Raw genomic sequence first — 17,754 nt, 5'->3', positions numbered from 1 at the left:
GTCAGGTTCTCTAGAGGGACAGAACTAATAGGATAGATGTATATAAAGGGGGGTTTATTAAGGATTATTGACTCACACAATCACAAGATAAAGTCCCACAATAGGCCATCTGCAAGCTGAGGAGTAAGTTAGCCAATCAGAGTCCCAAAACCTCAAAAGTAGGGAAGCTGACAGTGCAGATCTCAGTTGGGGGCCCAAGGTTCAAGAGTAGAACTTGGAGTCTGATGTTCGAGGGCAGGAAGCATCCAGCATGGGAGGAAGATGTAGGACAGGAGACTAAGCCAGTCTAGTTCTTCCATGTTCCTCTGCCTGCTTTTATTCTAGCCATGCTGGCAGCTAATTAGATGGTGCCCACCCAGATTGAGGGTGGGTCTGCCTCTTCCAGTCCACTGACTCAACTGCTAATCTCTTTTGCCAACACCTTCACAGACACACCCAGAAACAATACTTTGCATCCTTTAATCCGATCAAATTGACTCAATATTTACCATCACAACCAGTAAATTTGATAACTTAGATAAACTAGCAAATTCCTTGAAAGACAAAAATTACAAAACATTCTCAAGAAGAAATTGATAAACTGAATACTTCTATATCTCTTAAAGACCTTGAATTCAGAGTTAAACTCTTCCAATAAGTAAACTACTGGGCTCAGATGGCTTCATTGGTAAATCTTACCAAACATTTATTCCAAAACTTAACAATTTTTCAGAGTATAGAGGAAGAAGAAACATTTTGATACTGATTTTATGAGGTCAATATTAGTCTGATATCAAAACTTGACAACTTCAAACTATTAAATTTTTATTTAAAATTATTAAAGAGACTTAAAATTAAATCTAACCATAAACCAACATGATAAGATGGTTAAAAGGCAAGAAGATTTGAAAATAAATAAACAAATAAATAAATAAACTTTTAGAAATTACAGTGTCTATTCACACAGAGCTTATTCTTAATAAGGGAGAAAGACAATTACAAACTTAATATTTAATAAAACAATAATAGTGAAAAATGCTAAGAAAAAGTAAATTAGGAAGACACTATGAAGAATGCTGAAGGAGCAGGTGCTATTTGGATATGGTTATTGGGGAAGCTTTTCTGTGAAGGTGAATTTAAGCACAGACCCTAAGTCAGATTTGAGGATCTGAGGAAATCACCCAGAATGTCATAGAGAGAGATGGAGAACAGAATCAGAAGTCCAAAATATATCTAATAGGAGTTACAGAAAGAGAGAATAAAGATATGGATGCAAGATAATATTCAACTAGATTTTGGCTGAGAATATTCCAGAACTGATTAAATAACTTATATCCATATATGTGAAAAATACAAGCTCTACGATACATCATAAAAACAGAATATATAAAAATAAGGCCCTAGCTAAACACATTTTGATGAAATTACAGCACACAAAAGACAAAATTTTAAAACAGTAAATGATATATGAAGCATTGGAAAGAGCATATAATGTACTCTTTCAAAAAACTTAGCTGCAAAATAAAGGAGAAAGTTAGGTGAACTAGAACTGGAAAAGGAATTAGTTGCTCTTTTTGGCTTTAATTGAGAAATTAGAATTTGTTAAAGGCAGTTGGGGAAAATATTGGTAAGAAGAAATGATTAAAGATGGGTGAGAGACTGTGATAGGGTTAATTTTAGTGGAAAGAAATGTGATTCATACCCACAGTGGCAGAACTAGTCTAATGCTGGTAAACAGGCACTTTTACTGTCTTTATAGAAGGAAAGAAGTAAGTATGGGAATACATACAGATGATAGTAGGTGAGTATTGTCAGCTTTCACATAGCTAAATATTAAGATAGCATCCTTCTGCCCCTCAAACCTTATTTTTGATTGCTTTTATGTTTCATTGTTTCATTGCTTTTATAAAATAAAAATGTTTCATTGCTTTTATAAAATAAGTTCTGAAGAACTGAAACCAAAATAGAAAAGTTGCTCAGTAACAGCACATAATAATAACAAGCACTCCATCCTTTATAAGGCAAAGATCTGAGAGAGACAGATACCCTTTCTATTATCTGACACCCATCAGAACCAGAAACATAATGTTTCTTGGTACTCGGAGAAGTACATTTTTATAATCTTAAAAATACATATTTCTTGAAAAAGATAAATGGTTTCATGTACTTTGTGGGTCAACATCACAATGTAAAAAAATTTCACATTCTACTTTTAGGTTTTAAAGCCCACTCATCCAATCAAATAAGATACTTGTGGCTAAGCTGTGTTCATAAAAACCTCCAAAGAGTCTACTATGTAATGGATATTTTTAATTCCTTTCTTCAGATAACCTGATTTCTTTTTCAGATTTTCCAAATGAAGAATGACACATCATTGTTATGACACAATGAGGTAAGACTTCAAAGTGTGAGTGGGTGTTAGGCAGAAGAATACTGCTAACAAATAAAAAAAAAATGTAGGTTGGAGTCCCACATACCATTTTTTTAAAAAGCCATGTCTGTTGCTCTCAATCACTTATTGCTAAAAATGAAGTATCACAGGATATAAAGTGTCAGAGAGGCAGTCAAGAGACTTCCTTCAGATTTTTCATTGCATAAAATTAATTGGTTCAATTGAAGTTGGAGGATTGTCTAGGGGTTTCTGATAAATGCTCTTTAAAAATCATGTAGCAGTAGGTTTTGAACTGAAAGGGGGATTTATCTATTAGTATAAGCTGTTCTATTAGAGGCATTTATAATTTGGTCAAACTAATCCTAGAAATAAATGTTTCCATCAGAAGTTGCATGCAATTGCCAATAAAATAAATGTGAGATAGAATTAGTGCACAGAGAATATTGCCCTTGGTAGAAATACAATTTTTAAGGTAATACCAGAAACTCTAAGTAAATCTACTTTTTCTCTTATGGCACAGAGTAAATATAAGACTTGCACCCTGGTCACAGAGGTCCGATTAAGAGTAAATTAATGGCTGGGCATGGTGGCTCAGGCCTGTAATCCCAGCACTTTGGGAGGCCGAAGGGGGAGGATCACCTCAGGTCAGGAGTTCTAGACCAGGCTGGCCAATATGGTGAAACCCCCTCTCTACTGAAAATACAAAAATTAGCTGGGTGTGGTGGTGTATGCCTGTTATCGTGGCTACTCGGGAGGCTCAGGCAGGAGAATCGCTTGAACCCAGGAGGCAGAGGTTGCAGTGAGCCGAGATCGCCCCACTGCACTTCAGCCTGGGCCACAGAGGGAGACTCCATCTCAAAAAAAAAAAAAAAAAAAAAAAGAGCCCGGGTGCGGTGGCTCACCCCTGTAATCCCAGCACTTTGGGAGGCCGAGGCAGGCAGATCACGAGGTCAGGAGATCGAGACTAATCCTGGCTAACACAATGAAACCCTGTCTCTACTAAAAATACAAAAAATTAGCCGGGCGTGGTGGTGGGCTCGTGTAGTCACAGCTACTCGGGAGGCTGAGGCAGGAGAATGGCGGGAACCCGGGAGGCGGAGCTTGCAGTGAGCTGATGTTGCGCCACTGTGTCCAGCCTGGGACACAGAGCAAGACTCCATCTCAAACAAACGAACAAACAAAAAAGAGCAAAGTATGCCATCAGTGTCATGTGGTTCTCCTTCTTGTGGTAGAGTTTGATAGATGCATGTTGTTTGTCTTCAACTCTTATCCAATGACAGGCTGAACATTCCAAGACGTATCACAGGAGCAAGAAATTTTAGAGGTCATGATTTTACCCTTTCACCAATAGTTTATAGTATATTATGCTACAGTATCTAAAATGTAAACAGCCCTTTGGAGTTTGACCACCACTGCCACAGCATGAGTTGCTTGGTTTCAGTGTTGATTCATGGAAAAGTTCCCTCTTCTTGGAATCACCTGTCTTAGTTCGCACCTCAACACTAAAGCTTTTGAGTCAAGTGGGCCAAGCTACCTTCTGGAGACCTTAGACTGTCCCTGTACAAAAGGAGAATGATGAAAACGACCTCCATCAAAGAGGTGTTGGGTGAATTACCCAAGAAAATGTATATTAGAGCAATCTGTAAACTGTCAAGATCTGTATCACTTTAAGGAATTTTTATCATTGGGTAAGAACAGGCAATGGTCAAGGCTACTCTTGATAGCAGGGCCAAAGGTGAGTGTGAGGAAAATCCCTCTTGGTCCTGTTTTGGGAAACTTTTTCCATCAGTCAGAACAGTTATTTATTTAATAGCTTTAATTCTGTGTGCTTCTCCAGAGTGCTTGACCAAATAATAAGAATTATTTTAAGAAGCAGATTCCCTATGTTAATGACTTGCTAAGACTTAATGAACCGCAGTGATCAAATATGACTGATCATTATCATGCTCATATGTTATTATGGGTGAGTGTCTAACAAAAAGCTTATTCACTGGGACAAAGAGAATTGCACAAGCTTACTTATCAGACCTTCACACCGTGGTTAGGAATGGAGTAGGAAGCACAACCAATCAGGCCCAGTAACTGAGGCTGATAGCCAGGAAATTACAAGGATGCTGTTGTAATTGTTTCTCTAATAAACATTAGGTACATGTCATCAAATATTAATAACTTTTAAATACATTTCATAATTCTTTTTTGCACTTTTTCTGTTTTTACTTTGATAAGGTTACATCCTTTTTTATATATATATTTTTAAATGTTTGTCAGTAGATGTTGCTGGACATGACAGAAAAAAAAGAGAACTCCACAATTTTGTAGTGTAAAGACAAAGAGATATATTCTTTCATTTCCCTCCTGTTGAGAAGTTACGTATTGGCATGTGACCATATTCCTACACAAAGATTTACTTGCAATAAAATAGTTAACTAACTTAAAAGAATGTGCTTCAGTCTCCCTCTGAGGGAAAGATAGAGCAGGTACATTAAATAAGCATTTGTCATTAGCAAAGACCACTAGCAAGGACCCAATGTCGTGGAGTTTGGAGCATGCCCTGGGCAGTTGAGACAAGCGTTCAGGGAAAAAAATGAATTTACTTCTGACTATTTTGTGTTAAATGGGTTACTCCAATTTAATAAGCTTCTGTTGTGCCCTGACTATATGTCTGCACTATTCTGGGCACTGGGACCTCACTGTTAAACATGACACAATTCCTGCCCCCATGCAAGAACTGATATCAACCTTGATAGAGGTTTATAATATCTTATGATCTGGACATTACCACAGAAGACGGAGTGATAGAGAGACAGAAAATGGATGTCATTCTCAGCCTGGGTGTAAGGAATGCATAACTCAAGCTAACAACAACTGAGCTTGCTATTAAATGATAAGTGGTCATTAGTTATAGTATAGTCTCCAGACATATCTAGTAAGCACTGATAAAAGAAAAGTATTTAGACAGAGAGCGTGGCATAAACAAACGCAATTAGCATTAGCATTGCAGGAAACCAAAACATGAGAGGGAATATGACTAGTTAAAACTATGTAACTAGATATGCATATCCAGAGATAGGCTTGTAGAAATAAGTAGAAGACTTTATGAAGGGATTGTTCTTTCTGCTAAGGAGTAAGGGTATTGAACTTCTTTGTCTTTTGTGTTCTGTGATTTCATCAAAATGTGTCTAACGCGGGCTTTATTTTTATCATTAACTTTCACTGGAAAGGTTCTTTTTCTGAATACAAATGTCTGCCCCATCCCTTACCCTTTAAGCAGTTAGGTCCAGTTGCCAGGTCGGCTTTGAAGCTCTCATTTTAAAATCACTACTACTTCATTCCAAGGCTAGTGCCTTTATCTCATAACATTTCTTTCTTAGTTTTATCCTCTATTTTACTGATGTACCCTCCTCAAATAACTTTCTCAGAAAGGGTAAAGGAGAAGTAAAATTTACGAATTCGTACAAGTCTAAAAATATCTATTTTGCTTTCACTCCTGATCAATACTTAAGTCTCAAAAATTGTGTTTAAAAGTGTTTTTCCAAATGGATGATTTTTTAAATTTATCAACATTATCAACAATGCTGCTGCTGGTAAGCATGATGCCAGTTTGTGGGTTTTTTTTTCATTTATAGAAGAGTTTAAAGTAGATGTGCAGGGGAGCAACTGTCCAAAAGACGGCATCAATTAGCCCCTTGTTTTTAGTCTTTCAGTGTCTCTTGCCTTTACCCTCAAAGGTAGACTCTTGTCTCTGCTGAAATTTCATTGTGCATGTTGGGAAATATAGTTTGGTTTGCTTTATTTTGCCTTTAAACATGTCAATATATTTCCAACTGCTTTCAATCTTCCAGAAATGTATTTATCTCTCTCCCTTCTCATGCTCCAATTTTGTCTCATGGTTCATGATGTTATTCAGGGTTTATACTTTAAAAATCTCAACGTTTATTTCTACACAGGATCAGAAGGAATGAAAAGTGAATGAGTTTTCTCCACTTACTCTCTGAAGTAAGAACTCCATGTCACTTTTTAAATGAATAGATAAACAGATAAATACAGGACATTTCATTATAATCACCTACTTATTTTAGGTATCAATTGTAACATCATCATAACATGTCCCAACTTTGCCTTAAGATTTCTTACTCTGCTTTTTATGAAGCTATTTTGGTTTGGGGTTTTGGATATATACTAAATGCAGGTTTTAAAAAAATAGTTTTTTCCTGATGCTTTCTATACCTACATTTATAAAATATAATTCACACTGAAGCTTCTTGTTTTTCAAAGAAGTTGGACTAAAAGGTGTTGACCGGAGACTCGACAGCTTAATTTTAATATTTGAATCTCCATAAATTCTTCGATAGAGATGAATTTCTAATGCCTTTAATGATTGGCACCACAGAATTTAAAGAACTTCAAAAAACCTACTGTCATCAATCATGCATGGCAGTTCTTTATCCAGGCACATGTTAAAGGACCTTATGGATTCTTATGATGTGTGCACCTTGAAATTTCTAAGTTTGATTTAAAAGAATGCACTAGGATATAATTAACTCAGAACTTAAAGCCTTGTGCATAATTTAGAGGCAATTACAGTTCAAGGATATAATAAGCTAACTTTTCAAATTCAAACAAAAAACAATCTGGGAAAAAAATAGAATTAATCACTGGCAATTACTGAGTTAAAATATCTAACTTATTACCTGAAATACTCCCACATAATCATGCATTCAACTTTAACTGAGCCCATAATTGTAATCGTAATTAGGAATCTGCAGGCATTAAAAATCCAAAAGATCATTAAACACATGAAGCTACTATTTAAAAAAAAAAACTACTTAAACTTTCCACCTACAAAATTAGTTTAAAGCTTTTAATTATGCCTTACAAATCTGAAACTTATGAAAATTTGAAATGGTTCTTTGACAAAATATAATTTTGTGTGATATTGAAAAATAGGTTTGAAAAATCAATAGCAGGAATTCTGTTTGTTTCCATAACTATTTTTAACGTGTCTTCCGAGCTCCTATTTAGATATTAACGGCATTTTAAAGCAATCAATATGCTAACTACAAATCCTTTGCTATGTCCATTATAGGGCATGGAGTTAGCCCGATTTAGTTACCAGTACCTTTGAAAATAATAAAAATTATTTCAGACCCTCATTAAATTCAAACTAGCTTCCTCTCCTTGTTTAGTCCAAATAGAGGGAAATTTTACTATACCTAACACTAGTTATAAAGCCACATCTCAAATAAATGAATACTCATTAAAAATATGAAATGACATTTCTTCCTATGATCTAAAGGCAAGGAAAATTAAAAGGTTTAATTAATTTGTGAAGGTTTATTCATAACGAGGCAACATTCCTTTTATTTTTTAAAAAAAATTCAATTCTATGACTGCCCGTAAATTAAAGAAAGTAGTATCCGTGTTTTTCTCTGGGGTTCTGTGCAAGTAAATCTCCAGTTTAGGCTTATCTGAAATGCTGCCACCAAGTCTGTACACTGTTTCTTGCGTTTCTCAGTTACTCTACAGACCTCCCAAAATTGATTTTTGAAAGGTTTCTTTGATTATCATAACTAGTAAAAATTAAAAACAACAATGATACCAAAACCTAAGTAATGCTTCCTATGTAAAAATTAGTCCAAAATTGAAATGAGAAGGTATTTTTAAAATATCAGGTTTCTTGAGCATTAGGGTAACATGTGGCATATTGTGGGCATCAGTAAATGACTCCAGACTGCTCAGGTGAGAGTAGTAAAACCTTAACATAAAGGATGAAACTAACTCTTGGTTAAAATAAATTAAAAAACAAACAAAATAACAACAACAACAAAGCCAAACTGAAACAAATCCGTAGAACTATGAGAGATTTGGGAAATGCCTAAGTCTATTACAAAAATGATTAAGTTTCCTTAGGATTTAAATCTAGCCATAGCGAGTAGAATCTAAATAATGGTTTAGGGAAAAAGAAGAAAATGTGAATACAAACAAGCGGCCTACATTTTGTCCAGCAAAACATGTGCGATCACCAAGATGAAGACTGAGTCAGAACAATCCAGGAAGAGATGGTCTGCCCATTGGTTGCTGTATCCCTAAAGTGAAGAGAGCTGGATCACAGTTTTGTAAGCCTGATGTCATTAATTATAAAGGTCATCCAACTGCTCCCTTTGCTTTTATTCCATGATCAATGAATATATTTCTTATAATAATTTGGTTTTTACATATACTTTCCTAGAAAGGAAAGGATGTGCTAACCAAAATATAAATTGTGTTTTACATTGTATAAATATCTCTGCCGCGTGCAGTGGCTCAGGCCTGTAATCTCAGCACTTTGGGAGGACGAGGCGGGCGGATCACCTCAGGTCAGCTGTTGGAGACCAGCCTGGCCAGCATGGTGAACCCTGTCTCTACTAAAAATAAAAAAATTAACCAGGTATGTTGGCAGGGACCTGTAATCCCAGCTACTTGGCAGGCTGAGGCAGGAGAATCGCTTGAACCCAGGAGGTGGAGGTTGCAGTGAGCAGAGGTCGCGCCACTGCACTCCAGTTTGGGTGACAGAGCGAGACTCTGTCTCAAAAAAGATAAAATAAAATAATAAATATCTCATTTTAAAAAGAACAAATATTGTTTTAATAACCATCTCTTGTGACTCTAATTGTGGAAAACCATCACCAAATCAGCTTAATCAGAACACTGCCCAAATTTGTGTTTCTTGGCCTGCAGGTTAAGGATTTACACCTAGATCATCATCTTGTAAGGCTCCAGAACAGAAATTAGCTGGACTCCCTTGTCAGTATTTCAGATATCTACACTATACCTTTAATTTCATAAGTATTACATGGTGTAATCAAATGTTCACTTTTATGTTTGTATTCTTTATTATTTATTTAATTGACAGAGTTATTGAGGAATTAAACAATTGTGTTAGGCATTATGCAAAGCGCTGATGTGCCAAACAAATTTTGATACATGTACTGATAGAATTTACATTCTATAACTAGTAGTTTTTTCATCTATTGAGCATGTACTATGTGTCAGGCACAGTTTTAAGAATTCTTGCAGGTATTAGTCCGTGTAATCTGTAACCACTCCATGAGAACTTCTTTTTTTCTTCTCCTTCTCCTTCTTTCAGATGATAAAACTAGGGATAATGTTTAAATAACTCTGAGAATCACACCACTGGGACACAAAATCAGAGTTCACGGAGTATGTATGTGGATTCCCCTGGTAAGAAAGGGAGAAACTGATCACACAAGAATATACAAATGTAAATGGTGATTAGTCCTGTGAAAGAAATTGTATAATGATATAGGAAAATGGTGTAAAGCAAGACCAGATTTATAGGCAGGGAATAAATCCTGGAGGATTTTTGTACCATGTTAAGGAGGAGCCTCTTGCAAGTTTTAGCAAAAAAATAAAAAATAAAATAAAAATAAATAAATAAACAGCTCTTTTAAAAGATCACTTTGGTTGCAATGTAGAAAACATAATTGAAAGAGCATGGATGGATGTGAAAGAAGGAATTTTTAAAAGCCAAAGTGAGAAAAGACTGCATTGGAGGTGGTAAAGATGCAAAAGAGTGGATTGTTTAGCAGCATTAGGATATAACATCAACAGAGCTCATGGAAGCCTGGAAAAGAGGGGCCAGGGACCATTTCTAGGAATCCCACTTGCACGGCTGAATGGATGGTAAAACCATCCCCGGAGACAGAGAAAGAAAATAATCATATATTCTAAATTATGTTTACAAGCCCTTCTGAACACCACATTTCTTCAATGTATCGAATAACAGCCAATTGTTTCTTCACTATCTGACAGTCAAAACCTGTATTTCAATTAAGCTTTCTTGACATCTCACTACAGGTGTAAGTTCTTACTAGAAGGAGCAGGTGAGCAGGGAAGGATCTGTCTCCGTCTGAAATAATATCCCCATTTGTCATTTCCTGAGCCCTGAAACCTTCTCCTTTCTTTTATTCCCCACAGATTTTTAACTTCACTCATATAGCCGATATTTCTCGGGGACTTAATATACACTTGAAATATTTTACACTTGAAATCCATATTATTCAAGATTCTACTCAATAGCACCTCTTTCAGGAAATTCTTATGCTTCTTAACCTTACCTTCTTTGCAGCCTTGCAGATTTTTCTTTCAACGTATTTTATAAGCATTACTTCATTTGTTTTGAATTATATTTTTTTGGTCTACTTGCCCTCTCCCATCCTTAAGGATCTGTTGTCTCTATTTTTCCAAGCACTTGTTTTGCACATAATAGAGGCTATGTTTGTCGATAAAATTATATTGATTAGAGATCCATAGTGAATACCATGATACTTGGGTAAGAATGCAGGAATCTTACCCAAGTATTATGGTATTCACTATGGATCTCTAATCAATATATTGGCTGTGGGTTCAAATATATTAGAAATCTCTGCAAAAAAATTGTAACTGGGAAAATTGTAATTGTAGAAATGAAAGATAGACATTTTTCTAGGTGCTGATGCCCCTTGTAATATGTTTCCTTTTTGAACATTCTAAATATTTCCACATCATTAAGTGGCTCAATTTCACCATGACTCAAGGAGGCATTCAACCAATGCATAAAATTATGCTTTAATAAGGAAAAGAAGAGCTTGATCTTTATTTCAGATTTATGCTCTACATTTCCTAATAGTAATGACTGTTTTCATGGCAGCTATTTTCCACAGTTTCATCAGTTAATCTTAAGGAGTACTAGTTTCTTGGGGAAAAAAAAACTACAATACATTTCCTGAAAACTATAAAAATAGGATTAAACATCAGTCAAAACTAAAACAATCATATGTAAGAGTTGTATCATCTGCCTGGCACTGGAACTATTACTGGTCTTTGAAATACACAATTACATTAGTAATTCATCATTATCCCTGAGGAGCTATCCATGTTCCCACGGCTGATTGAAGTGGAGTGGAAGCAAATCATAGAGAGGGCTGTGAAGGACACAGTTTTCCGCAGTTGCACATTATATTTAACTATAGTCTTATCCAGGCTCTCTTGCTAATGAAGCCATGTGACTTCAAAAAATCAACCCATTAATGGACATTAATCCTGAAGCTCAAATGAGCAGGAAAAACTATAACGATGTTGCAAAGGGAATAGAAAGTATGATGTATACATAAATACCACTTTCCAATTTAGAGAGCTTGGGCAAGTTCCCTAATCTCATTGTGCCTCCATTAGCTCCTCTATAAAAGGGACTCTAAGAGTCCCTACCTCACAGTGTTGCTGTGAGTTTTGATGAGTTAATACAGGCAATTACTTTGGACATTGGCTAAATTTAGCAAAGTAATGATCAATACTGTAACATCAATAAGTGTTTCTGTTGTAGTTGCTATTACCTGAGAAGCCTTCAATTTAATTTAAATAATTGTCTTTTACAATCATCCAATCCATGTAGGGTCTACAGTGAAGTAGAGGAGAATGGCTCCTCTACTCTTTCAACTCATCCTCCTCCATGGTTCCTCAGTAAGTGTGGGTCCTTTTGTCTCTGCTTTTCATGGCTGCCGTTCTGGGAGCATGTCTTTCCCATTCATTACAAAACAATCCTATTATGCATGTCTTCTCTTCCCTTTAATCCTTCCAATCTCCCATATTTGCTCCTCATTTCCTACTTTGAGGTGATACTCATTTGGTTCTATTGGGTTATTATCATCTATCTAAATAAGCCTGGTTGGAAGTGGGGAGGGAAGATGAATATCAGTTAGAAGACTTTCCCTACTGTCAAGCTGCACTTTCTTTTACTGTTCCTAGAAATATCTCTGGTTCTTCTTCAAAATCAAAATTCTTTCTTAATTTTGTTGTCCTAGCTTTGGGGCCTGCCAAGCCCCCCAAAAATGGCCCTAGGAAAAGGAATATCTTAAGGGGTCAAACAACCCCTCTTCCAACAAATCCAAAGTAATCCTGAGAAACTCAAATCAAATTATGCCACTTGCTGTTTAAAACACACCCATAGCTTCTCTGCATTTAGAGTAAAATTCAAACTCCAACTCTGGCCAACCACACCCTGCATGACCTGGCATCTACCTACTTATCCTGCCACATGTCTCACCACTCTCCTCCTCTGCATGTCACTGGTCTTTCCTCAGTTCCTAGAAAGTTTAATCTCTTTGCTGCCTTAATGCATTTTTCTGAAATAATCTTTCATCGTTTCTTTCCTTGAATAACTTTGTCTTCATCAGGTTTCAGCTTAATTGTCACTTCTGTTGCAAAGCCTGTCCTCTCATAACCTCTCCATTTAAATTGTTTGATGCATTTTTATAACACACTTTGCATTTTTCTCTAGAGCATTAGTCATAATTTATGATTATATATTTATTAATTTGATAGATTTCTAAATGTCCACCTCCTCCAGTAGGCTCTGCATAAGAACGTGGACCATGTCTCTCTTGCTCACTGCTGTATCCTCATAGATTCAGGGGCATATTTGTAGAATATGTGTATTTGTAAATTTTTAATGTTATAGAAAACACCTAAGAGTATGATTTTAAGAGTTCAACAGACCTTATCAGCAGTGGGATCTGGAACTACTGTTTCTCTGAGCCTCAGTTTTCTTATCTGTAAAATGTAGTCTCATTCCTCAAAGTCTTATGATTGAATCTTATGCACAATCTACAGCATTGGAACAGGGGCTTAGTAAACACTCAGTAACCCTCATCTGACACTCCTACTGCCACTTTTGTCTCCCATGGTCTAGTTTCACAGCCATCATGTTAAAAGGGAAGTTGGATCACATTATTCCTATACTTGAAACTCCCCAATGTCTCTTCATTTCATTCCAAATTCCTTGGAAACACACAGCCCTGTGAGCTGCCCTCTCTCCTCCTCCCTCTCTTCTCTCCATCTAGTCTCCTCTCCAACCACCCAATCCCTCCCTCTCTCTCCTCCAGCCACACCAATCCTCTTATTAATCTTACATACTTGCCTCCATCCTTCACATTGGCCATTGCTTCCATTGGGAAAGCTCTTTTCAGGTGAATGGTTGGCTTTCTTACCCTCTCCAGTGACACTTCTATGTAATTACAATCACTCCTTGCCCCCAGCACTCCCCACCCTCCTAGTCTGCTGTACTTTTTGCCATCTCACTTATTCACCCTTCAAACCACGCTATAAATTATTCATTATGCTTATTGTCTGTCTCACCCCACTAGAATGTAAACTCTATGAGAGCAGACATTTTTGTCTGTTATATTAACTGCTATATCCTCAACACCTAGAGCAGAACCTGGCCTTATAGTAGGTGCTTAGTTAATATTTTTGAATAAGTAAATGTAACTACTATATTAGGATTATTATCATTATATGGAGATGAAATCTATTTTCCTAAGATACCTTCCTATTGGATTCTAATCACATTTTTGCAATAGGAAAAGTCTGATTACTTGTTATCATGATACTTTCAAAACAGTTTCTCCTGCTCAAGAGTTAATTAAGGGCAAATAGAAAAAAAAATTCAATCGCCTTGCATTCTGAGACAGCTCTGGCTTTTTGCCATTTGGTCACTCTTATTTGAAATATCCAGTTTTGCAAAATATTTTTTGAATCCTCACTTTCTAATTTGGCATTCTATTCTTTCCCCCAATTTCTATATGCTGCCACAGCTGAATATTATTTGCATCAAACCATAATAAAGAAAGCATCAATGACCTTTTCATTCTCCCCTGCCCACCAATCCTTGTCCTCAAGTTTCATTCTGTAATTAAGGGGCCTCTCCCCTTTATTTGGATGTCTGGTCCACTGTGCCTCACTACCTTTTGATTTCCAACTTTGCTTTACATAATCCTGCTGTTTCTTGGTTACTTTCACTGATTTAGCTACTTGACCTGATTAAGACTTTAATTGGCATCATTCTTTGTCTTTTAGAACCCTATTTGTTCTAGCTTTCCCAATCTGGCTCTATTATACTTGATATAATTTCTAATTCCTCTCTATAGATGCCTTGGGGCTTGATATTGGGAGAAGGAGCCAGGAAGGAGCCATAATTGCAATGATGTGGGTGATGGCAAGATAATATATATATCAAGGAATTAATTTAGGACTTAAAGGATCTTAAACTCTTCCCTGATGGGATTGTCACATGAGAGAAACGAGACCCTTTGGGGATACAAATTTATAGAGCAGAATAAATGTTGGTGACAAATGAAATGAAAGGTTGGTGTTTTTTTTTTTTTTTTTCTATTAGTTCCTCCAGGTCAGGGAGACCACATGGTACTTTACTTTTTTATCCTGAGCACTTAGCATGCTGTCCAATACATAGCAGGCATTTGAACAAATGTTTCTTGTTGAAAATTACAATAGGGCAGCAGCACTTATAAATCTACAATATGTTATTATTCTCACTATGTGGTTACTTTCCACAAGAATTATGTTATGACTAAGCAATTATATATTCTTAGCATATGAGAAAAATGTGCAAACAATGTTCACAAGGTCACTTACCTTCTATGGCAAAGAGAAGTGGATATGAGTGAGATACAGCAAACTACCTCAATGGTGGGTAAATCTTTAGAACGAATCTATCAGGGTTCCAATGTTGTAAGGTGGATTAACTGTGTTAATCTATTCATAGCACTTAGAAAGGGACTGCCACAAGTGTTCACTAAATGTTAGCTATTATAAATGTTATGATTTTTGTTACCTATAGAGATTTTAAAGCATACTCCTGATGCTGATACCCAAGTATCTCATTTAATAAGTCCAGACTCAGGCAGCCATAACTTGTAGAAGCTCCTTTGTTGGCTCTAAAGCCAGTCTTTGACTTACACCTCTATGCCCCAGTGAGCCTGGAGGACTGACAGAGTGAGAAAAGGCATGGCTGAGGAACCCTGAGGCTGTTTCCTACCCAGTCATCTCTTGAACCAGTCCCAGGGCCAGAGAGAGGCAAGAGCTGTATTCCTTTTCATGTTCTATGTCATTAGTCTTAAAACTCTCAATGGTTTTTGTCCTTCATGTATTCCAGAGGTGCACAATCCTAAGGTTTACAGGCATTTTTGTTCACCTCACTTCAGACATCAGTTTTCCCCTTGCTTCAGACATCAGGTTTAGACCTTGGAAAATGAATCTAACAACATTTTCCTGGTTCTGAGTAGGATGAGCCAGAAAGTAGTGAGCCTATAAAAAGACATCCAAATGTTAACTGCCCCTGGTACCTCATAGAAATTTCCAAATCAATGTATCCAAAATGAATTTTATTATCTCTCTTCTTCATCTTGCTTCTTCTACTGCAGTGTTCCCTTTCTTGGCTAATTGTCCCCACAATCCATCTCCCAAAAACATAGGGTTTGTCCCCATCTGCTCTACCCTCCACCTTAATCACTCCCAACCAGTAGATTATTCATATATATGTGAATAATTCTTCCACAGAAATTCAATCAAATTGTCACCACTGCTGTTATGATTAGCTATGATAACATAATATGTCTTCAATGTATCTTTCTAGGCCTATATTTCTACCCCTGCTTGACTGTGTCTCTCCACTTCTCTGCCTATCCTCTGTAGTCCATGTTCAAGAAACTTCTTACCATTCACTGAACATGCCCTTCTTAATCTCAGTTCCAAGACTCTGCCTATGACATTGTTTTTGCCTGGATTTTTCCTTTCTACATACTCTGGTTAGCAAATTCTAATTCATCTTAAAGACCTAGTTCAAATAGCACTTCTATGAAGCTGTTTATCTTCTCCTTCTCTTTATAACTGCAGTCAGTTCACATTCCCATTGCAGATATAAAGACGAAGTGTGAGGCTGCACCGGGCATGGTGGCCAGCGCCTGTAATCCCAGCTACTTGGGAGGCTGAGGCAGGAGAATCACTTGAATCCAGGAGGCAGAAGTTGCAGTGAGCCAAGATCACACCATTGCACTCCAGCCCAGGCGACAGTGTGAGACTCTGTCTCTAAATAAATACATAAATAAAATAAACACAAAATATGGTGTTGTCAGGGATGCTCTATTTTATCAAAGGTTAATTTAACTTCTGAGGCCAGGTGTGGTGGCTCACGCTTGTGATCCCAGCCCTTTCGGAGACCGAGGCAGGCGGATCACCTGAGGTCAGGAGTTCAAGAACAGCTTGGCCAACATGGTGAAACCAAGTCCCTACTTAAAATACAAAAATTAGCTGGGCACGGTGGCATGTGCCTATAATCCCAGCTACTCCAGAGCGTGAGGCAGGAGAATCGCTTGAATCCAGAGGCAGAGATCGTGCCACTGCACTCCAGCCTGCATGACAGAGTGAGACTCTATCTCAATAGAAATAAATACATAACAAAATGAAATAAATTAACTTCTCTAAGTGGTAAGAAAAGTAACCATTTCAAAAATAAAATAGTCTGTAGAATTACCATAATTTCTATTGCAGTTTAACAGAGTAAATACCTCTAAGAAAAATAATGATTGAATACAAATCCCATCATTTTTACTGAATCTCAAAAAGAAAATTATTCCATCCCCACCTATTTCTTTTTTTAAAGAGGGTTTATGTGGGTTTGTGAGCTATATAATATCTTGGAATCTGATTCATCAACAAATACTCTGCATGTATTATCTGCAACACACTGTTCAAAGTTCTAGTTAGATCATTAAAAGTGCTATGCCTAGTAAAACTGCATTCTGTCATATCACACTGACAGATGGTTTTCTCATAGGAAATGATGATTATCAGTAGCATTCTTCATAGACACACATTTTGGATAACAGCAATGTGTCAGCATACCCATTAATGATTTTTTTAATTTGTTGGCATGATGTCATAATTTGGCATTAATAACAGGTTGGATTATATAAGATATTCTACAAAATCTTTGCTCATAAGTAATTGATGACAATTGTGAAGAAAACATTTCATTTGGTTGTTTGCCATTTGTAGCAGTGGATGGAACAAACTCAGCTGTATATGTTATTTTTGCTTCCTTTGCCTGTACCTATGGACAAGGGAATGCCTTCAGGCATTTGCCTTCAGGAAACCAGCAAAGGTGGGTACTCATCAGCACAGTACAGAATCCCCAGCACAGAAAGGACCTTCTCAGTCACCCAACAGGCAGAGTGATGTTTTAGAGAAGTTCCACTGTAGACAATTTTCTCTCAATCATCATCCTAATACAAGTGCTTGCCTGCTTCTTTCCTCCCTCCCTCCCTCCCTCTCTCCCTTCCTTCCTTCCTTCCTTCCTTCCCTCCATCTTTCCTTCAATAGAAAAGAAATATCTGCCTAAGGAATTTAAAAATAAATTATTTTCAGGATTACTAAAGGTCATTTTCTCATTTCTTGTCAATCTGTGGTAGAGAAAGACCATTTTAAGGAGTTTCCATGTGTTGAACTATTTTTCAATTGTCAAGGATTTAAAAATAATTTCCGATGTTTTA

Source organism: Pan troglodytes, chromosome 2, assembly GCF_028858775.2.
Source record: "Pan troglodytes isolate AG18354 chromosome 2, NHGRI_mPanTro3-v2.0_pri, whole genome shotgun sequence".
Lineage (NCBI taxonomy): Eukaryota > Metazoa > Chordata > Mammalia > Primates > Hominidae > Pan > Pan troglodytes.
This window is presented reverse-complemented; position numbering follows the sequence as displayed.